The sequence below is a fragment of the Etheostoma spectabile genome, chromosome 21, assembly GCF_008692095.1.
Source record: "Etheostoma spectabile isolate EspeVRDwgs_2016 chromosome 21, UIUC_Espe_1.0, whole genome shotgun sequence".
Classification (NCBI taxonomy): domain Eukaryota; kingdom Metazoa; phylum Chordata; class Actinopteri; order Perciformes; family Percidae; genus Etheostoma; species Etheostoma spectabile.
In genome coordinates, this window is record NC_045753.1 from 6965147 (window position 1) to 6980577 (window position 15431).

Below are 15431 nucleotides of genomic sequence, written 5' to 3' on the forward strand. Positions count from 1 at the left end.
TTAAGTAAAGAATATATGTTAATACAAAATAAACCCGACATTGATGGCTTATCTTTGCCATTAGGAGGTACCTCCCCCCGCCGTTAGCGTAGCATCGCATACCTGTAACCCAGCTAGCTACAAAGAACTGGTACACTGCAAATTGTTTGGTTCTTACCAAGGTAAAAAAAAACAACTTAGATTTAGAAGTGTTAGATAAATTATCTCTTTTTATAAGTGAATTTCTTATTTTAAGTGTTCAACTTCACACTATAATTTTAAATCAAGCAAGCTTGTCACGTGAAATGATCTTGCTGCATGGACAGATAATTTCACTTGTTTTGAGTACCTTTTCCCTCAGATTTCTTCTTGTTTTTAGACAACCCTTTTTGCAGTGTAAGCATCCAGACTTTTCAAAGCTCTGAGATCAACACCAGTGTATGTGAATACCCCGTTTCCTGCATAGTGGTACATAGTGGTAATCCTGCTATCTCCATCTTCTCCAAATACCGCTCTTTGCGAGCACCTACCAGATGCCCTATCTCAACCGATGATGGCACGACAACTTGTTGTTTAATAGAAGAAGCCATAAAGAAGAAGGTAGTATTACTATTACAGTTTATTTAGTGTTATGTATTTTACACTGATTGAAACTTTCTGCTTGTCTACTACACTGTTTACACTGTTGTGCTTCCGGTGATTCTGCCGTCCGTCATGGCATCGTCACGTGGTCGTTGTCATGTGTTTGCAAAGGGTCTACATCCCTCATTTTTAATTCTAAACTCTGATGGATGTATGAGGACTATGGTTAACTGCTCCTCAGATCTCTGCAGGGTAAATCCAGACAGCTAGCTAGACTATCTGTCCAATCTGAGTTTTCTGTTGCACAACTAAAACAACTTTTGAACGTACACATGTTCCACCAAAACAAGTTCCTTCCCGAGGCTATTTTGCAGAGGCACTGGTATTGTGTCCGGGGCTTAGTGCCGCCCAAGACGATTGTGATTGGTTTAGAGAAATCCCAATAAACCATAGCACTTTTTTCTTTCATCACGTAATTCTGTGTGGACTAGCTAGACCCTCCTGCGCAGCGTTGTGGAGGAAGGTCTGTCAATGTGAGACTAACCTGATTATGATTGCATCTTAAGTAACTAAACTATACTTTCTAAAAAAGTAATCACATTACTGTAACACATCACTTAGTGAGTTTCTGCCCAACACTATAATAGAGTGCAGGATGAGTTACTGGAAGCCAATAAAATGAGTATGACTCATCTTCAAAGAGCTAGGAAGAACAAAGAGAAAAATCATTGAAGATCTGACCAGAGATTACAATAATATTAAATGGGATGTAATCCTGTAAACCTACATGTGTTCAGCAACATGGTGTTATAAAATATCATATCGTGTTTTATTGTCTCCTTAATCTCTAATTCATCTTTGTCGGTTTGGCACAAGAAGAAACCAATAACTGCATATACAGTCCCGGATGTCCATATTTTGTCAATTACATTTTATTCATCCATCAATGTTATTGGTCACCCTTTATGACTGTCAGTGGGTTTTACAAATATTTGAACAGTGACGAGGCGATTTTGTATGACTTCGCTTGCAATTCTTTTGTTTTATTTTCTGAAAAACAGCCTTATGCTAAAAACACTAACCCCCCTGATGACCAAGCGAAAACAGGGTTTTAGAAATATTTGCAAATTTCTTTAAAGACAAAAACTGATCACATTGAAATATTTAGACCCTTAACTCAGTACTTAGTTGAAGCACCTTTGGCAGCGATCACAGCCTTGAGTCTTTTGGGGTATGAAGCGACAAGATAGCGTCAGATACCACTGAAAAAGCCCCCTTCAGGGTGTATGTATGTAGAACGCACCTGGCAGAGGAGCAGCTACGCTGCGCTAGAAGGTGATGAAGCATTAAGAGCGACAACGGTAGCAAGTAGTATGAAAAGCCAGAAATTCCATGTAGGGAAGCTGGTACTTCTTTTCCTAAACCGACCTGTGGATATCTTCTTTTCTTTAACCCAACTGTCCCGTTCTTCTTTTCCTAAATCCAACTTAACTTTGTTCATTTTGTCCCGTTCTTGTCCCGCATGTCATAGAACGTACCTTTTTTAAACCCAACCACAATCTTTTCACAAACCTTAGACACAAGATTATAGTAGATTAGATTACAGTAGATTACAGTAACTGTTTTTGAATGGTTTTTCTACCCTGTTTAAGCCCTTAGGTCATCTAGGTCACCCTGATAGGCGTCTCCCTCCCAATGGGCTGGCTGTTGACAAAAAATGCATTTACTTTCAGGTTTATTTTAAAATGGAACCAGTTGTCAACCTGGTACTTCTTGGGACGCTTTTATTTTCTTCTATGCTGCCCTGGCCCCATCAGTTGATCACTGACCAACTTTGATTGTAGGCTACGCCTCCCCACCCTTTTATCGCTATTGTGCCACAATCCTGTCTGTTTTTGTTTTGTGTTTTACATGTTCTGTGTGTTGAGGGACTCAAGTTTGGATGCACTATTGTTAGGAATTAATGAAATGAGAGGCAAGGTGCTTTTCCACATCTGTCATCATTTACAACACAGCTTTTTTGATAATGAGTGATGATACATTTTTAGTCTGGGAATGTGGTGAACACCCCACAAGCGCGCTAGCACTCTGACCCCACTTAAAAAAAGATTTTTTGACATTGCACTACTACAGAAGACACGTTTGCTACAGGCCGATACCAGCCGTCTTGCTAACAGATTTGAATATACGATTACGATTGCATCCTCCTCAGCAAGCTCCAAAACAAAAGGAGTGGCCAAGTTTTGTCCTCTCGGTCAGACAATACAGGCAGAATTGTGATTTTTACAGTGGAATATTGTACAAGGAAAATTGCACTTGCGTCAACCTATGCCCCAAATGTTTTTGATTGCGGTTTCTATGGTACACTTACCAATCAAATGCTGGAGTTGCCAAACTGTTCTTTTGTTGTTGATGCTGACTTCAATACTGTATGGGACCCAAATATTGACCGGTCAACCCCAAAGGTCACGAGTGTCCAGGCTCAAGCCACGAATGCTTTGAAATCATGGGCCAGCAGCTTGGGTATGGTAGATATTTGGCGTGTGGTTAATCCCACTTCTTTTTCTCAAGTAGACATAAATCTTTTTGCGTCTTCTGAATTATTTTTTTCAATTGACAAAGCAGTGCTGCTCCCAATGGCACTCTCCAACCATAAGGGAGTTTTTTGCTCCTTCACCCCGGACCTACTGTCTCAGTGTGCTATTAGATGGCGCTTTAATCCCTCTCTACTGAAAAATGAATCTTACATCACTCAGTTCATAGCAAAATTCCAGATATTTGCAGACATTAATGTCGGCTCTGTAGAAGACCCCAGGACATTGTGGGATACAATAAAGGGTTTTATTAGGAGCAATACCATACTATTCTGTTCTAATATGCGCATCCATGACCACAATAAAAGGCCACTGTAAAATATAAAGTTTCACGGTTTTGGAGGGGGGGGTCCAAAAACCAGTCAGTATCTCAGGTTAGGGTTAGAGAGAGAAATAGAGAAAGAAAGAGGGATGAACCCTAACCATAACACCAGATACTGATTGTCTTTCAGATCCCCCCCCCCCCTCCCCCCTTGAACCCCCCAAATACAGTAAAACTGGATATTTTAGAGTGGCACACCTGTGCAATAATCATGCTGGCATCTTGATATGCCACACCTGTGAGGTGGATGGATTATCTCGGCAAAGGAGAAGTGCTCACCAGCACAGATTTAGACAGATCTGTGAACAATATTTGAGAGAAATAAGTATTTTGTGTACATTTGAGTTCAGCTCATGAAAAATGGCCGATGGGGGAAGCTATAATTTAGTTCAGTGTATAACGTCGCAGCATTTACAGTCAAAACCGTCACTGCAAAAAGATAGACATAACTTACATTTTTTGACAACTACAAGTTTGATTAGGCAGGTACACAAGTCAAAACAATCACCAATGATATTTGTGATTTCTTACCATAACTTACCAAAAAACTTAATTTCAATTTAACAAAACAACAACACCAAGAGACACACAGTGCAAAGATAGTCTGAACTTAAGTTACCCAGGCTTCCTTTCAAAATGTGGAAAAGTCATTTGGACAGGAACATTTTCAGTCTATTCAGAGGAAGAGGAAGCCATGGGTGCGGAGCTCCGGTGGGTAGAAAGTTTCCAGTCACTAAACTTACCGCGCATAGGTGTGGCTAGCTTCTTGAATTGTTGACTTCACGTTCAGCCATGCAAATCTTATTAAATGAGCTGAGCTGCAATGGCACAAACGGGTTGCTGTTAACAAGGCTGAGAGCATCTGGTAAAAGTAAATCTTTACAAGCCCCTAACACACAGACAGAGCAGCACAGTGAAAAAGACACCTTAAACAGAGATAGGAAGAGGATGGCTTTATGGGACAGCTGTGTAACCCTAGAGAGCAGGAGGAAGTGTTAAAGGATGCTACTGAGGCATGTTGACATCGGCCGTCATCCCTGCCTTCATGTTGCGTTTGGTAGAAGAATAGTAAGTTTACTAGTAGATTTCTGCTGTGAACGAAGCACAGAATTAGAAGTTTGAAATATTAATAATTTTACATGGACACTACCTGTTTTGATTGGCAAGCTAGGACTCACATTTACTAAAATCACTCATAGTTTCTGAAGAAAAACGTGCTGGATTGTCACTGCATACAAGAATCAGGTCATCTATTTTACTGACAATGTGTGAATTAAGTTGTATCACTAAGAAAATTCATGAATAACTAGTTCTTCTACTGTCTTTTTGTTAAATGAAAAAATGGTGCAGAGAGAGATACACATTATAGGTGAGAGAGTGCGATATCAAAAACGTAAAAGGAAGTGATGTAACAAAAATGTAGGAAAAAATGATAAATTTTGACAGCATAGTACCAGACAAAAACCTAATATGGTAAATTAGGATGTTGGTTGAGGTGGATCTGAGGTTGCTCGGGTAATCACCATGGAGGAACATGTAAAGATGAAGCATTTTGTCTCTAAATTTTGACCTGAGAAGATGAAATCCAAGTGTTTTTTGTTATTTCTTTAAGTGACCATTTGGACCACCTTGTCACTGTCGACAAATAATGCTTGCACTGTCCTAAAACACACCCAAACTGTCTTTCGGAATCAAACTGCTTACAAAGCCGTGCTATTTGTCATCATTGCTGAATATCTGAAGCAAGCATTTCTCCCCGTGAGTGCTGCTTGTAAAATATCACAACTGCCTTGCGACTGTAGAGTTTAACGGCTTTAAAAGCAGTGTGTGTCTGTCTCAGTGTGTGTAAATGGACTTGTGTTAAAGCCAGCATGGGCTGCTGCCTGACTGTGCAAGCACCTAACCTCAAAAAAACCACACATTAACAGGATACCTATTTGCATAGCAGACATAATTCAAACCATAAAAATGTTTGTCATCCTCAAGGATGGAAAGTCACTAACTTCAAGTATTTTAATTACTATGATTATGCATAAGTTTTTTTCTAAGTACTGTGAGCCTAAAAGTCAAAAACATGTTTTGCATTTCTATAGGTTTACTTTCCAACCCAAGCAATCTTACTGTTATTGTATTTGAGTTGTTTTTAAAGGACCATACCGCTGTTTTGCATGTTAAAAATCAGTTGTACTTTACATTAGGGGTAACAGAAAATAGGGTAGTGTCTTAGTATTTTTTTCAACATTTCCATTTATTTACATGCACAATGAAAATCAAGCTGCATACAGTTGACATCATGCCATTGTATTGTGTAAAATGATGTCACTTTGGAAATGATGAAATATAAGTTGGTCATTATACCCTAAATCAACGGGCAAAGGAAAAAAAACAGATTGATACACATTCTTGAAATTATTAAAATTCTTTTATTAGGATAACCCTTTGAGATGTACCATCTCGTTTTTCGAGGGGGTCCTGAACAAGATACCACAAAAAACATTGCACATACACAAACAAGATAAGCAAAAATTCAAAAAAGACTAGTTATATCAAAAATAAAACACATAGAGCTTACAATTGCAACCGAATAAGTAACAGGGAAAATTATCATTCAGAGTATAGTCAAGCTTTACTGTAAAATATCAGTGAGATTAATTGGTTCAGTAAAGAGAGAAGAGTGAGGAATGAGATCGAATTAAAGGGTGTTAAAGTCTGCATGTAGAGATAGAATGAAAGTGAGTTGCCTAGGCATGTTCAAACAGTCTGAAAGATGAAATGGAGCAAATATTTACTGGAAAGTCAATCCAGTCAGAAGGTGTACCGTATGTCTTAAATGATGAGTGAAGGAACCAAAAACTGTTTTAAATAAAAAAGATAGTTGAAATGAACACACTTAAAGACAAATTGCAACCACTGAATCTTTCTTCTTATATATGGTGTAGGCAAGTCAAGACGTTCATACATTGTGCAATGATGAGTTGTGAATGAGCACTTCATAATAAATCTACGCTCTATTATACACTATGGTAAGAGGAGCAAGAGAGTTATTGGAAACATTGCAGTACACAAAATTTTCTGACACATGAGCTGGTTTCATGCTATTCCACTGATTTACATCTGGTGGCAGTAATGCGCCAAGCAGCGTAGTAACGTGCCAACAAGGTAAGGAAAGGAAAACTGACATGACGCCATACCTTTAACCCTGCATAACAATGCAGGGTTTAAAAAAAGTCTTGTAGCGATGGATACATGATATGTGACATCGCACCTTGAAGTTGTGGGTGCATGGGTGGACTTGCTTGGATTCTTAACTTTGGTAGTTCTAAACTCCTGATGGACCTGTTCTCAGTAAAGTAAATTGGGATCAACATGTAGGCTAAGAAACACCAGCACTTAAAGTCGGACAGATGCTTTGAACCAGATTAAGCCCAATTTCCAATTCTGTCAAATTTCTGTCCGATTGGTCGTTGCTTGACATGCAATCTAAGGCAATTTAAATGTGTAGTGTGAGTTGACAACATACAAGATTAATAAGGACACAGTGTCTGACCAGCTTGAGTTAACTAAACGTTTTTGTAATGAGAAATACCCTTACTGTAATGCTTAACTTTCCAGCTCTGTGACACTCTGTCCAGGCATGGCTGTGCTGATGTCTCTACACCAGCACATGATACAGTTCGGTGACACTTTATGACCATCTGGCGACTTTTGGAATAGCCAATATTTCTTTGGCGTGATTCTAACTCAAATTCTAATGTGTCCAATGCTCCCTTGTGTTCAGTTCAGGGCTATGGAAAAGTTTGCAGGTTTAGGCAGCTGTAGTTGGAAGAAAACCTCCGGGACCGAACAGCGCTGGCTCACAAGGAACACTGGGTGCGACTCACCTAAGCGAGTGTTTTCTCAACTGGACTCCAATATGGGAGACTCAGCACTAAATAAAGCACTATCCCAGATGTATGCTGCGCATCAAGCATTTTGATTGCTGTCCATAGGACACGGCGCCCAAATGGCCGTGGATCCGATGGCTTTCCAGTGGCTTTATGACTTGAGATCTTAATAAAGTGTCTGAATGACTTACCAGCTCTCTTATTCGTTTTTATTCAATTTACTGGGGGAAGGCGAGCCCTCTCTGACTGCTCTAAGGGATCTGCCTTGAAGAGCTTTGCAGTTTTTTTTGCCTTTGAAGAATCCTTACAGCAGGGATTTTCCCACTACAATTCATCACTGTATGTTTTCTGTGTGTGTGTGTGTGTGCGTGTGTGTGTGCGTATGTGTGTATGTGTGTGTGTGTGTGTGGCCTTAACCGTCATTAGTGGGGATTTTGCCCGCTCTTTGAGGTGGTGATCTGTTTTGTTTAAATAGGTGAAAACTCAGATTAGTTCTGAATTTCCTCCACACACACTATAGGACTCATTTTCCCATAGGGCCCTGCAGATCATCATGCAGCAGACCACTATTTCCCTGGATGTGCGGTTGGTCTGCATGTGTGCATTTAAAGAACCCCGGAGATGAGGTCACGCTGGGAACGCAGACAGCACAGTGGCCCAGCAGTTACACACCACTGTCAACAAGAAAACGGAGTCTGATCAGCTGGTCAATGTTAAAGAGCCAAGCATTTCCCTGTAAAGTTAGTGGAGACCTAAACTGAGCTAAAAAGAAAGATTGATCATAGACTAACAATTGTTGGTTTTCAAAGAACGTAACTCCTAATGACTGTTAATGTAAGTAATTGTATCACTTCCCCCTAGAGGCAATACAGTTGATGCTGCCGAGCCAGATGGTAACCATCTGAGAATCACTGGAATCTGTTTGGAAAAGGGCAGGCGATTAAAAAAAAAATACCTGGCATGTGATTGGATTAACCTTCAGCCTATCCGTCTGCCATTGTTGTTTAACACACCTAAACCACGCCCGTAACTGCCAGTAGCTCCTCACCAGACGCTGATTGGTTTGGTTAGCTTGTAGTTCAGACACGAATGCACTACTTAAAGCCTACTCTCGCTTAGCCAGACCCTCCTCCACAGCGCTGCGGAGGAGGGTCTGGCTAGTCCACATAGCATTCCAGGATCTGTGGTTTATTGGCATTTCTTTAAACCAATCATAATCGTCTTGGGTGGTGTCGCTGAAAAATAGCCTCAGGAAGGAACTTGTTTTGGTGGAAAGTGTGCGTTCAAAAGTTGTTTTAGTCGTGTAGCAGAAAACTCCGATTGGACAAAAAGTCTAGCCAGCTGTCTGGATTTACTCTGCAGAGATCTGAGGAGCAGTTAACCAGAGTCCTCAGAAATCCACCAGAGGTTAAAATGCCAACACAAAGAAAGCCCAAGGTAACGGATATCCGGCCTAAAGTAATGACATCCAAGGGAATTTCCATCGGCGATGGAGCAATCCCGGAAGTGGAACGTCAAGGGTAAAGACAACTTAAAGCTTGACAAGATGTTTTTGTGTGATATGTGATATCACGGGAATCCAGTGGCCATGCAAGGGAAATTAAGTGTGGCTTTTGACAGAAGAAATAACATTAATATAAAATAATATAAATGCATAGTTTAATTTACAAGCAATAAACACATCCTTTTTCAATTCAGGACATTCTCCAGTTTTGCTGCTGCAGCCTTACTTGGTCTGGTAGCTTTTTTAACAAATGTTATCCTACTTTCCACACTTACTTATATTGATATTATCGCGATAAAATTGAAATTAGTCAGTTTGCTGATCTTCTTTTCTCTCCTTGTGATACTGTCACGCCATTGTTTTAACCTTTACCATTATACCTTAATTGCTTACCGTAATGCCCCGCACTTTGCTGAAAATGTTACTGCTAAAGGCCATTTTTGCATCAATAAAAGCAGAACAAAGATCTGTTGTTTTCACCAGCAGTGAAAGAAAAACACAGTTATATCCAGTTGGCTTGCTGGCTCAGCCTTTTAACTTTATTGCCCCTGATTGGTTTGTGGTAAGGCACAAAGAACAACATGGAAAGTGAAGAGATAAAAATGAATAAACGTGCCTGTATGATCTGGCAAGCAGTTGTGAGTTTTACAGTACATTCCAAAAATACTGCGTCCCGTGTCTTTATTTCAAAGGGAGGCTTTTCTCCAGACATGGTTGACAATTTACAACCGTGGGGCTTGCTTTAGGTTCTTTGTGTCCTATCTTACACACTTTCATTCACACACATACCTTTGTGGAGTACCTCTACAGAGAAGGTTTTTGCCAGGGAACCTCAGATGCTTTCATGTGCTTAAGTCACGTCTATCACATTGACCTTAATTGGTGCAAGCGCAAGAAACAACAAACACGTCCTGAGTGCTGCAGAGACAGGTCAGGCCCGAGGGGGAAGCAAATACGCATCAACATAACTGACGGGGAGAAGAGCGTGGACGCTTTGGGACATATGAAACCGGTCTCTCTTCTATAGGATAATGTGTTGTGAAGAGCTGACCGCAAAGTTTCCCAGAGCTGCTACTGTGTGAAAGGCATGCAGGCAGTGGATTATAAGGGAACATAATTTGTGTGCACACGTTCTCTTGTGCAAGGTTTTGCTTTTTTCGGGACTTCGATCTAAATTAGACACAGTATTTAGATTCCAATGAACCTTTAATTATGTGCCGAAGCTGGACCTTTGAAATGAAAACGTCACAAGTCACCGCAGTGTATACCAAACAGGCAAACACCAATCAAGACCAGCGAGGGTGTTAAAAGGTTGCAAACAAACAAAAAGAAAAATGAGCTAAATGTCCACCTCCACATGGTTTCCCCCCCCTATATTTTTTTTTCTTTTCTCCTCTTTTGACAAAAACAACTCTGTTGGTCCCTGGAAAAGCAACAGCAGCTTTTAACCCTCCTGTTGTCCTCGGGTCAAATTTGACCCGTTGACAAAAAGTTTCCATGTCAGAACTATGAAAAAAGAATGTTGAAAAAAGTGACAAATGTTGGAAAAAGCTACAAAAACACCCCCCAAAAAAAAAAATCCAAAACATTGCCAAAAGGTGACAAAAACTTGTTAAAAAATTGGAAAATGTGAAAAAAATTAAGAAGAAAAAAATGGAGAAAAAAAAAAAAAATCACAAAAACATGTTTAAAAAAGCTCCTGCAAATTTGGAATAAAATTGACAAAAACGTCAAAGTGTAGAAAGAGAACAACAAAATGTTGAAATTTCAACCCAGAAAACACAAAGTTGCTTGGTCAACTGGAACACAAGGGTTAAAGACAGCGTTTTGGGGTTTGTCAAGAGGACAGCTAAAAACTGAACTGTTTGATAATATGTCGCATTATAAGTTGATTGTAAAAACGTTAGTGATCTGTCAACTTTTCTGTCAACTTTTATCATAAGTCACAAATTTGTGGTTATCGTTTAGGACTAAAAACTTTCTTAACTATGCCATTCCCATTAGCCTCAGTAATACAGTTCATTGTGTTTAGTGCTAATTAGCAATGCTACCACACTAAACTAAGCTGGTGATGTCAAGCACTAAGTATTATAACATTAGCTTAAAGCACCACTGTTCACATTAGCTTAAAGCACAGCTTCACAGAGGCGCTAGCATGACTGTAGACTCTAACCTTTTCCCACCCGATGAAGTGTCACGTTCAACATCACAAACGCGCAGGATAACAGTACTTACTAGAAAGAAGCATGGAGGCCAGTGAAAATGTTACCGTGGTCACTTCTTTTTTATATCTGTAATTATTTGGTCTATATTTCCAACTCGGTGCCAACCAATTTGGAACAATGTTCAGAACTTCAACGGAATTTCAACACGTGTCGTGTGGAGCTTTATTTGTTTCTTTATTACATGTGAGAAGATAAATGATCTGAGAGAAAGAAAAATAATGTTTGACAGAAAAAGTGTGCATACCAACAGCAAAAAAGTAATATTTGAGACTTTAAAACTTTTTAAACATATTTCAGAGAAAAATAATCTCTCTCAAAATGCCTATTTAAACTCTCAAATAGATGTTTTTTGCTATCAGTGTGCCTGGAGCTCACTGCCAGTGTTTCAGTTTGACTGTTAAAAAGTGTTTAGATAAATAAAAGGTATTTATTAAGAAGTGGGCTGGCTGCTAGTTAGCTAACGCTAGCTTCCGCGCTCAACTAAGGCGGCGCATCTAAGCCGCTGACAATGGTGTAATGATTCAGATGGACTCCCATGACAAGACGGTGCTCACCCGACTGGCCAATAGGAGCGTGGCCCCGCCCATGGCGTTATTTTCACATGAGAGAAAAATCCTGAGACGAGAGCAAAGAATTGCATCGAGAGCAAAGACTTTTGAGAGATTTTGAGAGCGAGAACATTTTGAGAGAACTTTTTTTTACACTGATGACAAAAAACATATATTTGAGAGTTTAAGTAAGTATTATGAGAGAGATTTTTTTTCTCAGAAATCATTTTTAAAATAATAATAGTATTATTATTGTTTGCTATTGGTATGAAAACTTTTTCTCTCAAAATGTTTTACTTTCTCTCATGTAATAAAGAAACAAATCTAGCTCCATAGCGTCATAGCATTGCGCCGGAATAGGGTACAAAATAGCATGTCTACCCAGTTTTCTACTTTCTGTTACTGCTGATCAGAGCTGGAGCCGATAAAAGCTAAGGGTGGGAATCACAAAACCCAGATGTTAGTAGGGATTTTGTCCACTGCTGCTACATCAATAAATGCACTGACAGTTCAAGTTAATCTTGAAATAAACCACAGATTAGACTAAATGTTCTGGAGACAAGTCAGTTGTGTACAGTATATGTTTTTTACACAAATCTATTTAAGTCCTATTGTGTACGTATGTGTGTGTATGTATTGCAGCATGAAGTCAGTAGTCTTCATGTGCAGAAATAGGACAGGCAGCTTGATGTGATTGAGTGATTGTCTTGGGAAAGCATGAGTGGAGCAGCTTAGTTAAGTGTTTGATTCACACCTTCAAACACCCACACCACACTGTAAACACACACAAACACACACAAACACTCCCTCTCCCACCATTCCTGGCATCAGTTGAAGCACTACCGTCATTAAGTTTGTGTGAATTTTGACTGGCCCCTCGCCTTGCTTATTAAACATTCATAGGAAGGTGACTACTCTGATGTACAAGTTCCCTTAGCTTATTTGTGTGTGTGTGTGTGTGTGTGTGTGTGTGTGTGTGTGTGTGTGTGTGTGTGTGTGTGTGTGTGTGTGTGTGTGTGTGTGTGTGTTTGTTTTCTATGAGGCCTGCATCCTGCAGTGATCGCACAGTGTTTCATCTACTAACAAAGAACCAGTGTTCAACACGTTACCGTACCACACTGTGTAGAAAAGCAGTTGTCTTTGCGCTCTGCGGCAGAACATGTATTTCTTCATGTATTTATTCTGCAAGAAATATCAAAGTTCTTTACTGAGTTTAAAGCTTTATATCTGTCAGCCATTTAAACACAGAAAAACCCTGTGAGTATGCCTCAGAGGAATAAAACAAAATGTTACCATCTTCTAAAGCAGAGCCGGTTCTGGCCCTTTGGTTGCCCTAGGGGAGATTGAGTTTTGCCCCCCCCCCCCTTGCCAGATCTTCACGTCCCTGTGTCAGCGATAGAGTAGCAATGCATGTTAATTTTAGTTTCTAGCCTGCATATAAGTACGATGACACCAACATTTGGTCTAATCATAACTGGTCTGGCAATCCAAAGAATAGTGTTTTGTTTCCAGATTTGTGTGCATGGTCACTTCTGATGTGGGAGTCTGGGGGTCCACCCCCTGGACATTTTGAGCATTAAATACTTATTCATATACCCCTATTTCTACCTCAATTATTCTGCTTATGTCCAAAACTATGTGCACATTCAAAATATATGTCATCTTTGTTCTCTGAGATTCAGAGGAGATGATATTTTTCAGAAAAATGTCAAAATAATCCACCTGCACCAAAGCCTGCTGTGCATTACGTGACTGCTCTGCTGATCCGGTAGATCTCAGACCTCCTGACAGACACAGAGCCCCGTTTGAGATGCTGGTTTTTGAATTCCCAGTTTAGGGAATTAGCTGAACACTGCTCTACATCGGAGGTGAAAAAAATAAAAAAATAAAAAGAACTACGGCAGAAATAGGGACCCATCTGCCGCAGCAAGCCCACAGCAGAGCGCGTCCATTAAAAACCTGAAGCTGCACAGACCACGGAAGGTGGGCCGCAGCAGCTCCGTGGCCTGTGCCGCTGCTCGTTTTTGTTTTTACAGCGAGAGTGGACACTACACAGGTCTACTACAGAGATCTGTGTGTTTGAGTCTGACCCATAGACTGGAAACGTCACGTCATTTCTAACTAAATCATTATTTTTAAGTTTTCCCCCAATTAGGAAATGATAATCCGGTTGATAAGTAAATGTGTGAAGGGGTGCCCTAGGATGATCACGTTTAATGAACATGTTTTATTTCGCTTGTCAATCTATTATTAATGGGAAATAGACCTAAGGGTGACACGGCACCCCCAACACATTTGACACCCTAGGCAGTCGACCCTGTTGTCAAGGAATGTTGAATATTTTTTCAAGTACAAGTGTTTTTTTATGTATACATTGTTTATGGTGAAATGTATTATACTAATAAACACTTGTCAAATATGGCGTCTGTGAGCATTTTCTTTTGACACCAGATTACACGCACACACAAGGCTATGTTCACCACAGGAAATGGATATTGAGGTCTAACTTTCAAAATAAAAGTAGACGTCAGTGATCCATGCCTTCACGGATTCCTTGATCCTATTTCTACATTTGATTGCCACCTCAATTAAAAGCAAGGGACAGTAGGTACAGTCGCATTGCACTTCCCACCTAACAAAACTGCCCCGCCACTTAACTCACAATGTCATGATTCCGTTGTGATTAAATCAAAAACACTGAGCAGAGCCTATAGCAAATGGCAAAAAAAAGGGACCCGATTGTCAGGGTCGGGTTTGTACCCGACAGCATGCAGAACAGCAACATGCAGGATTAATTAACTAAAGACCAAACTATTAATTCTCCAAGGAAAACACACTTGACATCTGAAACATGCAGCACAACAAATGGACAAAGAACTCAAACAAGAGACTGGTAAATATACACAAGCAAGCAAATCACGAGACAAGGCACAGCTGGAGTGGGCAGGGAACTGGAATAAGGAGGTAAACGCTGATTGGGTAAGAACACAACCACGACAGGCAACACAAAGGCAGGCTGACGAGGCTAGACTAAGAACAGGTGTACAACGAAAGACATGCTGGGCAGGGCTACAGGGACACACTTGCACACAGTGCAAGCACTGAAAACTCAAATTTAAGAAATGGAACAAGGAACATGAAACCCTATAAAACTCAAAATTAGTCCTCTAGAGACTTCGAGTAAACAGTAAAGACAACTTAAATATATGTCACACTGACAGTGTTTACATCAGCATTTAAACAACAAAAAGTTTGAAGGCCTCGAGCCAGAGAGCAGGACCGTGACAGCAAGCATAGTCAGACATGATGTGAATAGATCCACAAGACCACATTCAAAACCCTGAAAAGACCCAAACAGAGGGAAAACAAAAACAATGGCAGCAGCATGACTCTAGAGTCAGGGAAACAAAGTGTCTCCTCTGTGCTCTCTGACCAAGGTGGGAAGTCTGTAGAAGGAAAGTTAACCCTCTCCTTGAGTTCATGTTTATTGAGAATGAGAACCAGGAAATGAGTCGCCGGAAATGCAACGCTGCCAAGCCACGGATGAGTAACCTGCGTCAGTGCGACGTGTAGTTACATTTTTGTGTACGTCAGGCTAAGGCGTAGTGTTGATATCTTCACTTACCTCGTATACCCACGGTGTCAATTTAAAGCAGAAGCATAAATCAGAAGTAATACATGTTATTTTTCCTGCAATGATAATAAAACACCATGCTGATACTGAGTCAGTGTGTCAAATAGCACACTTCAGGACTTACACTTGTTATTTCCACTACATAGTGCGTTCACACTG

The 15431-nt window shown here is 40.2% G+C and overlaps 1 long non-coding RNA gene across 1 annotated transcript in view; it reads left to right on the top strand.

The window, feature by feature from the left end:
* The first annotated feature begins 654 nt into the window (after positions 1 to 654).
* The window catches only part of LOC116671553 (uncharacterized), a 23472-nt gene continuing 8695 nt past the window's right edge, over positions 655 to 15431 (top strand). Inside the window, exons 1-2 of the long non-coding RNA XR_004327287.1 lie at positions 655 to 666; positions 8793 to 8798. This is a non-coding gene — a long non-coding RNA (uncharacterized LOC116671553). The remainder of the gene's footprint in view (positions 667 to 8792; positions 8799 to 15431) is intronic.